This window comes from Lissotriton vulgaris, chromosome 1_1 (assembly GCF_964263255.1).
Source record: "Lissotriton vulgaris chromosome 1_1, aLisVul1.2, whole genome shotgun sequence".
NCBI classification, from domain to species: domain Eukaryota; kingdom Metazoa; phylum Chordata; class Amphibia; order Caudata; family Salamandridae; genus Lissotriton; species Lissotriton vulgaris.
In genome coordinates, this window is record NC_141685.1 from 1,371,096,044 (window position 1) to 1,371,107,712 (window position 11,669).

At 44.0% G+C, this 11,669-nt stretch overlaps 1 non-coding gene across 1 annotated transcript; it reads right to left on the reverse strand.

The window, feature by feature from the left end:
* Nucleotides 1-3,911: 3,911 nt before the first annotated feature.
* TRNAS-UGA (transfer RNA serine (anticodon UGA)) lies at nt 3,912-3,993 on the reverse strand. Its single transcript has one exon. It is a non-coding gene; the product is annotated as a tRNA-Ser (tRNA).
* Nucleotides 3,994-11,669: the final 7,676 nt, after the last annotated feature.

Genomic DNA, 11,669 nt, shown 5'->3' on the forward strand with positions numbered 1-11,669 from the left:
TTGGAACTCTCTTCCCACTCACCTTCGCCTTACTCAGAACCACCTAGCATTCAGAAAGCAACTTAAAACTTGGATATTCGACAAATAATTCCCCAACCTTCCTCAAGCGCCTTGAGACCCTATGGGTATGTAGCGCGCTATATAAATCTCTTGACTTGACTTGACTTGACTTGACATAACCAGAGCTGTGGCTAATGACTGCATGCCTAATTATGATGAAGCAAGCACCATGGCTCGTAGGGGCCCCACAACACACTTTTCTTAGCTCATTGAATTAAAGTATAAACTTCTGCCATGTGTGAGTGGTAAAGGCTTGTTAATTTTGTTGCTTTTCAAATTCATGTCTGACAACAAGACGAAGGAACATTGGGGCATCAGACGCTTTGGAAAGTAGCCACCAACCGCAGAGAAAGAGAGAAAGAGGGAAAAGACAGTATGAGGTGTGGAGAAAACAGCAGCAGGTACAAGGAGCTCAAATGAGATTAATGGCGCCTAAATAGAGCACGTAAAGGAACAGTTACAAATCTAAGAAAAGGGAAAGAAAAGACTAGGAAAAAACACAGAAAGAGCTTGTAGATGAAATTCTCTTCCAGGAACAGCAGGTTAAGAGAAATTACACAGGGAGCAGTTAAGCTTGTAACACGGGGGAGAATAGAAAAGAAAATGCAGTTTTATGAAGTGTGTTTGCCTAATCCAGCTAGCACTTTTATTTTATTTCTCTATTTGCTTCTTTTATTGGTAAAGTAAGTTTCAAGTGCATGCACAGGTATGACCGAGAGAGCTAGGATATAATAATTTGAAGCGTTTGCAGCAGCGCTAATGAAGGACGAGAGTTATAGCAAAGATATGAAAGGGGGAGCGATAATAAATATGTGATATGGCAATAGTGACACCAAAATAAGCCACCTATTTATAAAACTGACATGGAAGAAATACTAAAGGTTAACTTCTGAAATTGTAGCCGATGTTAAAAAGATTCTCGTTGTCGGCAGGATTCAAACCTGCGCGCGGAGACCCCAATGGATTTCTAGTCCATCGCCTTAACCACTCGGCCACAACAACTGACTGTAAGGCGTGTGCACATAATCTGTATGCAAGTTTTCAAGGTGTCCCACAGCAAATTCCTGATATTCTGCAATTCACTTTTTAAAAATAATGTTTTTTTCAGCAGGCACATTCTCTCCTAAAAACAAAAATTGCATGCGTGTATCTCTAGTTTGGAATACCATAGGCTTGCATGCATACTCTCATGGGTCACTCAAGTTTTTTGGACCCTATTGCACTCTGTTTTCGTGCTGCTTTTAGTATATGGCCCACATTACAGAAGTCTACCATCTTTGAGTATTTGAGGCTCCTTTGTGAGTGCTTTATATTTTTTCCTTGAAGAGCTATATAATAAAGGGGTCCGGGAAAGATTGCATTTATGGAAGATAAAAGAAGGCCCACTTGTCTCACCAAATGCTGTAGAGAAACCTGATGTTTTACTCATGTTATCCTTAGTTCGTTTTTGTTAGACCTTGCATTCTTAAGGTGGTCCCAACCCCACCTTATTGCTTTTCACCTCCGCATTTTGCTGTATCTTTTTGTTGGCCTTAGGACTCTGATCACTTTATGGCTACTAATCAGTGCTGAAGTGCACGTGCTTCTTCCCTAATCATGTGTATAATTGGAGTATACCTGACTGACAGATTTAATTTACTTGAAAGCCCCTTGTAAAGTGGTATACCATATACCCAGGGACTGATTGTGCCGCCCAAAGAAATAGCATTTCAAACCTGTCTCAAGCCTGCTACTGCAGTGCCTGTGCTGCAGTGTACTGCCACTTCGACTTGGCATTTAAAACTAATTGCCAAGCCTTAAACTCCAATTTTATTACATATCAGTAACCCCTAAGGTAGGCCCTAGGTAGTCCTAGGGGCATCGTGCTATGTAAGTAAAAGGTAAGACATGTACTGTGGTAGTTTGTATGTCCTAGTAGTATCAAACAGTCTATTACATTTTTCACTACTGTGAGGTCTGCCCCTCTCATAGGTTAGCATTGGGTATTCCCTTATACTTTTTGGGGGGTAATTCCATATCAGAGAGGAGAAGCTTTATTTATTTATTGATAAATCCTATCTACTGGTGAGGTTGGATTTAATCTTACTATTGTATAAATGCCATTTTTAGAGAGTGAGCATTTCTCTGCACTTACTGCTCTATTTGCATGAAAACCTGTCTTCAATTGACGTCTGGATTGGGCTGCGAGACAGCTACATATGTGCATTCCCTGTAGACAGCCACAACACAGGTCACTCAACTGCAACTGCATTCATCTGCATTCTGATTGGCCTGGGGGAGAGCTCCGCTCCCCTTACCGCAAATATTTTCAAGAACGATAATTTATGTCAGTAAGTACAGTATACCTACATCTTATAATCATGTGTGTTTAAATAATTTGTCGTTAGGTCGTTTAAATATTGAAAAGGATCTGTTTTTAATAGACATTTTACAAAAACAACTGGTACATTTGGGAATTCTGTAAAGGAAAAACCCAACTGCCGTGACATTGCCAACCACAATGCCGTGACTCGGATTCGAACCGAGGTTGCTGCGGCCACAACGCAGACTACTAACCACTATACGATCATGGCGAGCTACTTGGGCTCAATAACGTACAGTGACATGAAGAAATTATAATTCGGAACACTCAGGGCTACTCCTGTGATAGGCTGAATGTGTTCATTGCTTCCTCATTCCTTATACAAAGGCTTTATCTCCTCAGTGGTTGATAGGCTGAAACCGTTTCCTGGCCGCCTGCTTGTGAACTGGCAGGAGTCAAAGATCACACATACACTGGTGGGCCTGTGATGGGACACCAATGCAGACAAACACACCTGGCGCAGATATTCCATTCTGTTTATTAGACCTGCATCTCCCCTGTACCTCCTCAAGCCATCTGTATGTGAAGCAAGAAAGAGTTAAGTAACGGTCCATCTACACTTTTATTGGGAGGATGCTGCCGTGAGCTCCTCCCAGCTAATCACACAAACAGCAGTAAAGCAAGATAACTACACAGTTAGGGGGGACTGCATGGTTAGGTTTTTGAGGAATTATTGAAACTGACCTCAGTGACCCATAATCAGAGCTGTGGCTAATGACTGCATGCCTAATTATGATGAAGCAAGCATCATGGCTCGTAGGGGCCCCACAACACACTTTTCTTAGCTCAATGAATTAAAGTATAAACTTCTGCCATGTGTGAGTGGTAAAGGCTTGTTAATTTTGTTGCTTTTCAAATTCACGTCTGACTACAAGACGAAGGAACATTGGGGCATCAGACGCTTTGGAAAGTAGCCACCAACCGCAGAGAAAGAGAGAAAGAGGGAAAAGACAGTATGAGGTGTGGAGAAAACAGCAGCAGGTACAAGGAGCTCAAATGAGATTAATGGCGCCTAAATAGAGCACGTAAAGGAACAGTTACAAATCTAAGAAAAGATTAGGAAAAAACACAGAAAGAGCTTGTAGATGAAATTATCTTCCAGGAACAGCAGGTTAAGAGAAATTACACAGGGAGCAGTTAAGCTTGTAACACGGGGGAGAATAGAAAAGAAAATGCAGTTTTATGAAGTGTGTTTGCCTAATCCAGCTAGCACTTTTATTTTATTTCTCTATTTGCTTCTTTTATTGGTAAAGTAAGTTTCAAGTGCATGCACAGGTATGACCGAGAGAGCCAGGGTATAATAATTTGAAGCGTTTGCACCAGCGCTAATGAAGGACGAGAGTTATAGCAAAGATATGAAAGGGGGAGCGATAATAAATATGTGATATGGCAATAGTGACACCAAAATAAGCCACCTATTTATAAAACTTACATGGAAGAAATACTAAAGGTTAACTTCTGAAATTGTAGCCGATGTTAAAAACATTCTCGTTGTCGGCAGGATTCGAACCTGCGCGGGGAGACCCCAATGGATTTCAAGTCCATCGCCTTAACCTCTCGGCCACAACAACTGACTGTAAGGCGTGTGCACATAATCTGTATGCAAGTTTTCAAGGTGCCCCACTGCAAATTCCTGATATTCTGCAACGCACTTTTTAAAAATAATGTTTTTTTCAGCAGGCACATTTTCTCCTAAAAACAAAAATTGCATGCGTATATCTCTAGTTTGGAATACCTTAGGCTTGCATGCATACTCTCATGGGTCACTCAAGTTTTTTGGACCCTATTGCACTCTGTTTTCATGCTGCTTTTAGTATATGGCCCATATTACAGAAGTCTACCATCTTTGAGTATTTGAGGCTCCTTTGTAAGTGCTTTATATTTTTTCCTTGAAGAGCTATATAATAAAGGGGTCCGGGAAAGATTGCATTTATGGAAGATAAAAGTAGGCCCACTTGTCTCACCAAATGCTGTAGAGAAACCTGATGTTTTACTCATGTTATCCTTAGTTCGTTTTTGTTAGACCTTGCATTCTTAAGGTGGTCCCAACCCCACCTTATTGCTTTTCACCTCCGCATTTTGCCGTATCTTTTTGTTGGACTTAGGACTCTGATCTTTTTATCGCTACTAATCAGTGCTGAAGTGCACGCCCTTCTTCCCTAATCATGTGTATAATTGGAGTATACCTGACTGACAGATTTAATTTACTTGAAAGCCCCTTGTAAAGTGGTATACCATATACCCAGGGACTGATTGTGCCGCTCAAAGAAATAGCATTTCAAACCTGTCTCAACCCTGCTACTGCAGTGCCTGTGCTGCAGTGTACTGCCACTTCGACTTGGCATTTAAAACTACTTGCCAAGCCTTAAACTCCAATTTTATTACATATCAGTAACCCCTAAGGTAGGCCCTAAGTAGTCCTAGGGGCATCATGCTATGTAAGTAAAAGGTAAGACATGTACTGTGGTAGTTTGTATGTCTTAGTAGTATCAAACAGTCTATTACATTTTTCACTACTGTGAGGTCTGCCCCTCTCATAGGTTAGCATTGGGTATTCCCTTATACTTTTTGGGGGGTAATTCCATATCAGAGAGGAGAAGCTTTATTTATTTATTGATAAATCCTATCTACTGGTGAGGTTAGATTTAATCTTACTATTGTATAAATGCCAATTTTAGAGAGTGAGCATTTCTCTGCACTTACTGCTCTATTTGCATGAAAACCTGTCTTCAATTGACGTCTGGATTGGGCTGCGAGACAGCTACATATGTGCATTCCCTGTAGACAGCCACAACACAGGTCACTCAACTGCAACTGCATTCATCTGCATTCTGATTGGCCTGGGGGAGAGCTCCGCTCCCCTTACCGCAAATATGTCAAGAATGATAATTTATGTCAGTAAGTACAGTATACCTACATCTTATAATCATGTGTGTTTAAATAATTTGTCGTTAGATCGTTTAAATATTGAAAAGGATCTGTTTTTAATAGACATTTTACAAAAACAACTGGTACATTTGGGAATTCTGTAAAGGAAAAACCCAACTGCCGTAACATAGCCAACCACAATGCTGTGACTCGGATTCGAACCGAGGTTGCTGCGGCCACAACGCAGAGTACTGACCACTATACGATCACGGCGAGCTACTTGGGCTCAATAACGTACAGTGACATGAAGAAATTATAATTCGGAACACTCAGGGCTACTCCTGTGATAGGCTGAATGTGTTCATTGCTTCCTCATTCCTTATACAAAGGCTTTATCTCCTCAGTGGTTGATAGGCTGAAACCGTTTCCTGGCCGCCTGCTTGTGAACTGGCAGGAGTCAAAGATCACACATACACTGATGGGCCTGTGATGGGACACCAATGCAGAGAAACACACCTGGCGCAGATATTCTATTCTGTTTATTAGACCTGCATCTCCCCTGTACCTCCTCAAGCCATCTGTATGTGAAGCAAGAAAGAGTTAAGGAACGGTCCATCTACACTTTTATTGGGAGGATGCTGCCGTGAGCTCCTCCCAGCTAATCACACAAACAGCAGTAAAGCAAGATAACTACACAGTTAGGGGGGACTGCATGGTTACGTTTTTGAGGAATTATTGAAACTGACCTCAGTGACCCTCAGTTGGTTTTGGTGCCGTCGAACTCAAGTTCGACGGCACCAAAACCAACTCCCCATCCACCAACACCAAACAGAGACCTGACACCAACCACTTAAAATGCATCTTGCTCAACACCCGCTCGGTCCACAGACACGCCATCGACCTCTGGAATCTACTAGACACCATCTCACCGGATGTCGCCTTCCTAACTGAAACATGGATGAATGCCTCTTCAGCCCCAGACATCACCGTTGCCATCCCGGAAGGATACAAGATCATCCGTAAGGACCTCATCAAGCAAATAGGAGGAGGCATCGCTATCGTCCATAAGAACTCCATCCGCATCTCAACCAGCTCAGACGTCAACCTTGCCAGCGCCGAACACCTCCACTTCCAGATCCACACCGATCCCAAGACCACACTCAGAGGCACCCTCCTCTACCGGCCCCCAGGACCCCGTGCACAATTCAGTGACGACATCATTGACTTTATCACCCCACACGCCCTCCCCTCCGAGGACTACATTTTATTGGGAGACCTCAATTTCCACCTGGAAAAGAGCAACGACAGCAACGCCACCACCCTTCTGGACAATGTCGCCAACCTCGGACTCAAACAACTTGTCACTACCCCCACCCACATTGCAGGTCACACACTCGACCCTATCTTCACCTCCAGCAAGCATGTCTCATTCAGTCACACCACAGCTCTTCATTGGACGGACCACAGCTGCGTTCACTTTATCTACAATAAGACCACAATCCACAACCATCCTCAACCCACCCTGCGAAGAAATTGGAACAAAATCACCATCGACCAGATCTCCTCATCGCTTCTTCTAAACCCCCCCCGCCCACTCCTCAAACCCCGACCAAGCAGCCATTAACCTCACCCAATGGCTATCCAACAGCGCCGACATCCTAGCACTGTTGAAAAAACATCAAATCAAACTAGGCAGCAAAAACACCTCCTGGTACAACGATGATCTTAAGAAATCGAAGAAACTCTGTCGCTCCCTCGAGAAGGCCTGGAAAAAAGACCCAAACACCATCACCAGGGACGCCTTCAAAAACGCCACCCGCATACACCACCAACTAATCCGGTCTGCCAAGAAAGCCGCATTCAAAGACCGACTAGACAACAACGCCCACAACAGCAAGGAATTATTCAACATCGTCAAAGAATTTACCAACCCATCAGCCAACTCCAACGACATCACCCCCTCCCAAGCCCTCTGCGACTCCCTAGCTTCCTTCTTCCACAACAAAATCGCAGACATCCACAACAGCTTCGACAACCGACCCGGAGACCAACCCACCCAACCTTCGGCAGGACCTTCACCCCCCTTGAACATCCTTAACGAATGGAACCCAATCTCCACTGAGGACACCATCCGCCTGATGAACTCCATCCACTCAGGATCCCCAACTGACCCATGCCCTCACCACATCTTCAACAAAGCAGACTCCTTCATAGCACCACACCTCCGAGATGTCATCAACTGCTCCCTCAACTCCGCCACCTTCCCGGAAAGCTGGAAACACGCAGAACTCAGCGCCCTTCTGAAAAAACCCACAGCTGACCCCACCGAACTCAAAAACTACCGCCCCATCTCGCTTCTTCCATTCCCGGCCAAAGTCATCGAGAAAGCTGTCAACAACCAGCTCGCCACCTTCCTCAAAACCAACGAATCCCCTGACTCCTCACAGTCCGGCTTCCGAGCCAAACACAGCACTGAGACCGCACTTATCGCAGCAACAGACGACATTCAAACTCTACTGGACAACGGAGACACAGTCGCCCTCATCCTCCTCGACCTCTCCGCTGCCTTCGACACAGTCTGTCATAGCACCCTTCTACAGCGCCTCAGAAACGTCGGAATCCAAGGAAAAGCACTGGAATGGATCACCTCGTTCCTCACAGGAAGAACCCAGAGAGTCCGCCTCCCACCATTCAAATCAGAGGCCTCTGAAGTCATCTGCGGCGTGCCACAAGGATCGTCTCTCAGCCCCACCCTCTTCAACGTATACATGAGCCCCCTTGCGGCCATCGCTCGCCAACACAATCTCAACATCATCTCCTACGCTGACGACACTCAACTGATCCTCTCACTCACCAAAGACCCTAACACCGCCAAAACCAACTTACACCAAGGAATGAAAGAAGTAGCCGAGTGGATGAAGCACAGCCGTCTGAAACTGAATTCAGACAAAACAGAAGTCCTCATCTTAGGCACCTCCCCCTCCGCCTGGGATGACTCTTGGTGGCCAGAGGCCCTTGGAAAAGCACCCATCCCGACGGACCACGCACGGAACCTGGGCGTCATCCTGGACTCCTCACTCTCGATGACCAGACAAGTCAACGCCGTTTCATCATCTTGCTTCAACATTCTTCGCATGCTCAAAAAAACATTTCGCTGGATCCCCACCGAAACTAGAAAAACGGTCACCCACGCACTGGTCACAAGCCGCCTGGACTACGGAAACACCCTATACGCCGGTACCACCGCAAAACTCCAGCAAAAACTCCAACGCATCCAGAACGCTTCAGTGAGGCTCATACTAGACATCCCGCGTAAAGAACACATCTCTGGTCACCTGAAAAACCTCCACTGGCTCCCCATAAATAAGAGGATTACTTTCCGCCTCCTAACCCACGCACACAAAGCACTTTACGCACTTGGACCCGAATGTCTCAACACACGATTGTCCTTCTACACCCCCTCCCGTCAGCTACGATCCTCCAACAAATCCCTTGCCACTGTACCTCGCATCAACAACACCACCATGGGAGGTAGATCCTTCTCCTACCTGGCAGCTAAAACTTGGAACTCTCTTCCCACTCACCTTCGCCTTACTCAGAACCACCTAGCATTCAGAAAGCAACTTAAAACTTGGATATTCGACAAATAATTCCCCAACCTTCCTCAAGCGCCTTGAGACCCTATGGGTATGTAGCGCGCTATATAAATCTCTTGACTTGACTTGACTTGAATTGACATAACCAGAGCTGTGGCTAATGACTGCATGCCTAATTATGATGAAGCAAGCACCATGGCTCGTAGGGGCCCCACAACACACTTTTCTTAGCTCATTGAATTAAAGTATAAACTTCTGCCATGTGTGAGTGGTAAAGGCTTGTTAATTTTGTTGCTTTTCAAATTCATGTCTGACAACAAGACGAAGGAACATTGGGGCATCAGACGCTTTGGAAAGTAGCCACCAACCGCAGAGAAAGAGAGAAAGAGGGAAAAGACAGTATGAGGTGTGAAGAAAACAGCAGCAGGTACAAGGAGCTCAAATGAGATTAATGGCGCCTAAATAGAGAACGTAAAGGAACAGTTACAAATCTAAGAAAAGGGAAAGAAAAGACTAGGAAAAAACACAGAAAGAGCTTGTAGATGAAATTCTCTTCCAGGAACAGCAGGTTAAGAGAAATTACACAGGGAGCAGTTAAGCTTGTAACACGGGGGAGAATAGAAAAGAAAATGCAGTTTTATGAAGTGTGTTTGCCTAATCCAGCTAGCACTTTTATTTTATTTCTCTATTTGCTTCTTTTATTGGTAAAGTAAGTTTCAAGTGCATGCACAGGTATGACCGAGAGAGCCAGGGTATAATAATTTGAAGCGTTTGCAGCAGCGCTAATGAAGGACGAGAGTTATAGCAAAGATATGAAAGGGGGAGCGATAATAAATATGTGATATGGCAATAGTGACACCAAAATAAGCCACCTATTTATAAAACTGACATGGAAGAAATACTAAAGGTTAACTTCTGAAATTGTAGCCGATGTTAAAAAGATTCTCGTTGTCGGCAGGATTCGAACCTGCGCGGGGAGACCCCAATGGATTTCTAGTCCATCGCCTTAACCGCTCGGCCACAGCAACTGACTGTAAGGCGTGCGCACATAATCTGTATGCATGTTTTCAAGGTGTCCCACAGCAAATTCCTGATATTCTGCAATTCACTTTTTAAAAATAATGTTTTTTTCAGCAGGCACATTCTCTCCTAAAAACAAAAATTGCATGCGTATATCTCTAGTTTGGAATACCATAGGCTTGCATGCATACTCTCATGGGTCACTCAAGTTTTTTGGACCCTATTGCACTCTGTTTTCGTGCTGCTTTTAGTATATGGCCCATATTACAGAAGTCTACCATCTTTGAGTATTTGAGGCTCCTTTGTAAGTGCTTTATATTTTTTCCTTGAAGAGCTATATAATAAAGGGGTCCGGGAAAGATTGCATTTATGGAAGATAAAAGAAGGCCCACTTGTCTCACCAAATGCTGTAGAGAAACCTGATGTTTTACTCATGTTATCCTTAGTTCGTTTTTGTTAGACCTTGCATTCTTAAGGTGGTCCCAACCCCACCTTATTGCTTTTCACCTCCGCATTTTGCTGTATCTTTTTGTTGGCCTTAGGACTCTGATCACTTTATCGCTACTAATCAGTGCTGAAGTGCACGTGCTTCTTCCCTAATCATGTGTATAATTGGAGTATACCTGACTGACAGATTTAATTTACTTGAAAGCCCCTTGTAAAGTGGTATACCATATACCCAGGGACTGATTGTGCCGCCCAAAGAAATAGCATTTCAAACCTGTCTCAAGCCTGCTACTGCAGTGCCTGTGCTGCAGTGTACTGCCACTTCGACTTGGCATTTAAAACTACTTGCCAAGCCCCAAACTCCAATTTTATTACATATCAGTAACCCCTAAGGTAGGCCCTAGGTAGTCCTAGGGGCATCGTGCTATGTAAGTAAAAGGTAAGACATGTACTGTGGTAGTTTGTATGTCCTAGTAGTATCAAACAGTCTATTACATTTTTCACTACTGTGAGGTCTGCCCCTCTCATAGTTTAGCATTGGGTATTCCCTTATACTTTTTGGGGGGTAATTCCAAATCAGAGAGGAGAAGCTTTATTTATTTATTGATAAATCCTATCTACTGGTGAGGTTGGATTTAATCTTACTATTGTATAAATGCCATTTTTAGAGAGTGAGCATTTCTCTGCACTTACTGCTCTATTTGCATGAAAACCTGTCTTCAATTGACGTCTGGATTGGGCTGCGAGACAGCTACATATGTGCATTCCCTGTAGACAGCCACAACACAGGTCACTCAACTGCAACTGCATTCATCTGCATTCTGATTGGCCTGGGGGAGAGCTCCGCTCCCCTTACTGCAAATATGTTCATGAACGATAATTTATGTCAGTAAGTACAGTATACCTACATCTTATAATCATGTGTGTTTAAATAATTTGTTGTTAGATCGTTTAAATATTGAAAAGGATCTGTTTTTAATAGACATTTTACAAAAACAACTGGTACATTTGGGAATTCTGTAAAGGAAAAACCCAACTGCCGTGACATTGCCAACCACAATGCCGTGACTCGGATTCGAACCGAGGTTGCTGCGGCCACAACGCAGAGGGCTAACCACTATACGATCACGGCGAGCTACTTGGGCTCAATAATGTACAGTGACATGAAGAAATTATAATTCGGAACACTCAGGGCTACTCCTGTGATAGGCTGAATGTGTTCATTGCTTCCTCATTCCTTATACAAAGGCTTTATCCCCTCAGTGGTTGATAGGTTGAAACCGTTTCCTGGCCGCCTGCTTGTGAACTGGCAGGAA